At 43.6% G+C, this 4,056-nt stretch overlaps 1 protein-coding gene across 1 annotated transcript in view; it reads right to left on the bottom strand.

Moving 5' to 3' along the window:
* ACBD3 (acyl-CoA binding domain containing 3) overlaps window positions 1-4,056 on the bottom strand; it is a 39,564-nt gene that overhangs the window by 17,535 nt on the left and 17,973 nt on the right. The gene's annotated exons all lie outside the window — the stretch shown is intronic.

Genomic DNA, 4,056 nt, shown 5'->3' with positions numbered 1-4,056 from the left:
TGCGGGAGCCGCCGCCGGGCGCCCTGTCCGCGCTTCTTGGTTACTTCATAGACGGGATAATGTTTTTTCAGCAGCGTTATCCCCCTCATGAGGAGAGACTGCGGGATCTGGGCCTGTTAAGTCTGGAGAAGACAAGACTGAGAGGGAATCTCATTAATACATAAAAATACCTGAAAGTGCCGAGACATTTCGGTGGTGCCCGCAGGGTGACAGGACGTGGAGTAGTGGCCGTAAACTATAACACAAGAAGTTCCACCTCAACACCTCAGCCTTTTGCACTGAGGGTGGCAGAACACTGGGACAGGCTGCCTAAGGAGATCTTGGAGTCTCTCTCTCTGGAGACATTCAAACCCCACCTGCATGATTTCCTGTGTCTTCTGCTCCAGGTGACCCTGCTTTGGCTGGGGGTTGGACTGGGTGATCTCCCGAGGTCCCTTCCAACCCTGGCAATTCTATGATTCTGTGAAAGCCTTTTGCTCCAGCTGGAAGGTGGTGCGGGGTCTGCCACTGACCTCTTCTCCTTCTCACTCCGAAATCATGCTTCAGGCCTCACGCAGGAGAGGAACGCAATGAGCCAGAGAAAGGAAAAAAGAGCACAAGGCAATCACTTCTCCAAGAGCTGTATCTGCAATTAGCTCACTCCCTTGTGACTGTGAAACACCGCTTACAATAATACTATTATTGTGTGCTGTGGAACGGGAGAGAGTCGCTCTCGTACACGGCTGAGGGGGTTTATTCCCAGCACACACAATCTTCCTTGCGGAATTTTGAGAGACTTCTCAGCCAAACCAAGGTTCAGGCTACATGCCTGGGAAGTGCCACATCCGTGTCTGGTGGTTCATGAAGCCAATGCTGAGGAAAAGAACTGCACACCTCTGCAGCCTCCTGAAACTCAGGGGTGTGGGTCTCACCTGTTCCCCCCCCTCACCTGTTCTAGGGTTATCCCCTGAAGTTTGTCACTCTGCCTAGTTTATCCACCATTCAAAGTGGATTTGGATACATCTGTTGATCTCTCAGGAAAGTTGAAGAAATTTTATTGTCACACTTACAAAGTGCTTTGAAGCCTTTGAGTGAAAGGGACAAGAAACATAAAGTATTAAATTAAATTACTTCATTTCCACTTAGTATTTCTTGAGAGACCGATTGCGACCCAGGGCACTGTTTACTACACATGGGGCAGAACTTGGTTTGGATAATGAGTCACCTAAGCTTCAAAATAAATTTTACAGCTAACTGGAAATCTTTTGTACCCTGTTCACTAGGATTTTTGTTTATTGAGAATCAAATGTAACACGGTATGGTTTGCTTTTTCCTGCCAAAGACTGCAGAATGAGGCTGTACCATCCCCTTTTATTGGTTGGAGCTCTCCAGAGCACACAGTTCTCCGTAGACTACTTGGTGCTACCTCACAGACCAGTCTAACAGCAGAACAGATGATTTTATCTCCTCATACAAGCCTGCACCCTGCCTTATGGGTCTGTCACATTGGCATCATATCCAGCTTCACTTTAACACTTAATAGTTAATTTATAAATCACTTCTATTGAAACTTCAGCTTTCAAAGTTTTGGTCTGACACATTTCCTGCTTGGCTTGAGGAGTTTGCACTTCATAAATATTTTCTTCTGGCATCAATTCTACACTCTGATCCATAGTTCCTGCTGTAGGAAACTCTAAATTCTTTACCTTTAAAATGCATCCTTGGAGTAAGAGAAGCTGAAGTTCTGACTGATCCCTACTGATTTTCTGTTTCACTCAAATGGAAGAAAATACTCACTTTCTATACTGTTTAAACCAGAGGTGTTTCTGCTTCATGGAAGGAGACTGGCCCAAAACCAGGCAGCCCTTAGTTTGTCTGTGTGTTTGGAGGCCAAGCTAAATCCAGAGTGTCGACGAGCCGATTTTGGGAATAATTACGGAAAATTGATTTATCTCCTGCCAGGCTGTCTCCCGTAGTGAACGCTTGGTGTGCTTAGCAAATGTGAGGCCATTCCTCTCTGCTGTGCCAGCTTTGCTCTACCATGCAAGAGGAATGTGAGCTGGCACCTTCTCCTAGCGCAGCTGCTCTGGAGAGCATGGAATGGACGTGTTACATCAGCACTCCTCTCTTTCATAGTGCTTCCAGGTTGGATAAATATGGAAACTCACTGTTGTTACACTGTGGTGTCAGTAAATGCTGTGATGTGCAACCAGCTAAATGTCTGATCAGGTGTAGGAAGGGGAATAGCTGTGAGATTGTATTTTAGAGAAAAAATGGAAATTCAATCCTGGGGGGGAGTCAGGAAGTCCTGGTCTGGAATAATGTAATAACAAATGATGGAACATTTTTCTAGAAGAAAATTTTGAATTTGCAGTGATGGTTATTTGAGCTGATTGTTCCCTGGCATGCAACCAGTATGACTTGCAACACCTTCAGTGAATTGCTCATCGATCCTGTAAATGAGGACATATTTCCCACATGATTATGACAAAAGAGTTTCCAATAATTTATGTGTTGGAGAAAACCCTTAGCTTAATTCACAGATAAGATGAAAATGCTAAGTTCAGCCAGGAAATAGTTCATTCATTTCTTGGAACAGCAGGTTCTGTGTGGGAAAAGAAACACAGAAGAAATACAAGTCCCAGAGAGGGAGTCTGGTCCTGTAAGTGCAGTGCTCTCCAGTAAGAAATGCAGACCTAGAAAATTTGAGAGAATAAATCAATTATTTAATTCAAGCTGCTGAATGTTTGACAGTTAAAAATACCAACCTGCTCAGTGAAATTATACAGTGAAGAACTAAAACATTGATAGGGCACTGGCCTCATGTAAACAAACAGCTCTTCCACTCTTCCTGGTGGGAGAGTGAGGAGCCTACCTCTTGCAGGTACCAGAGCAACAGGTGAAACCCATGTGCTGCCTGTGGCTTTGGCTGTCCTTTGGAGGAGTCCCACTTGCACAGTGGTGGTGTCTAACAGAGGAAGAGCCCCGCTTTGAGAGATGCGGCCAAACACGGTGTTTGCTGCAGCAACGGCTGCTAAATACTTGATTGTCTCAAATGAACATCTCTGGCACTGTGCTATGGGCTCAGAAATGCAAATCTCTCACTCAGGAAATATTTTTATCAGTTTCTCAGGAATAGCTACGTTCAATAAAATGGGTGTGACCATCAGTCCCAGCCTTAGTGCTATGGTACCAGCTGGGAAGTAGTGGAGTGCCTGGAAGGAAAGGCTATATCTATCTCTGGGAGGGTGACCAGGTTAATAGATGAATTAAATTCCTCAGAGTTTGGAAATTGAATTGCTTTTGTGAGTATTAACAGGATTGACCTTTTTCCATAATGTGACAGTCCTATTCCTCTTCTTACTGTTTTCATTTTCTATTCATGAGAGTTGTACTGGCTGAGTAGAACCAGGACCAGAAGGAAGAAACTTTCAAGCTCTTTTAGTTTAATTAAAGGTTTTCTCTTTGTCTGTATGCCTTTCCTTACACGACAGAGACAAGCTGTTTGATTAGGAGCTGATCTGACACTGTAAAACCACCCAGGGAGGCACTGTTACAGTGTAGTGGACTCCCAGCTCTGCTAGAAACATGAAGAAAAACAAATTTTATTTGTGCTTATGTCTGATACAATCCAGACTAAGAGTATATTTTTGTTTTCCCCTTATAGTTCTCTTGATCACAGTCATTTTATAGAAATTGACTTTTTTTGGAAGCATGTTGGAAAGTATCTTTTTCCAGGACTTAGAGTGAATCATAGAATCATCATTATCATCTGCCACTGTTGCCCATTTTGGTGACTACTCAACCTCATTACCACCAAACTGCTCTTTTTGTGTCTGCTTGTTGCTTTTCCTAAAGTTTAGGAGCTCATGGTGACCCTGATGTACGTGTGACAGACAGCAGATGTTCTCAGTAACTCTTTAGATGTGCAGGACATGTTAAAGTCGAGGATCACACTCCAATGTCTTGCATTTCTGTAGCAATTTATGGTAATTCCTGTAGTAATTTATTCACACTGATTTCTCTAATTTACTATATGAGGTGCAGAATAAGTTAATGGGGTGTAGGATCTTGGCA

Source organism: Corvus brachyrhynchos, unplaced genomic scaffold, assembly GCF_000691975.1.
Source record: "Corvus brachyrhynchos isolate BGI_N302 unplaced genomic scaffold, ASM69197v1 scaffold101, whole genome shotgun sequence".
NCBI lineage: Eukaryota > Metazoa > Chordata > Aves > Passeriformes > Corvidae > Corvus > Corvus brachyrhynchos.
Note: the sequence above shows the minus strand (reverse complement) of the source record. Positions and strands in the feature narration are given on the sequence as shown.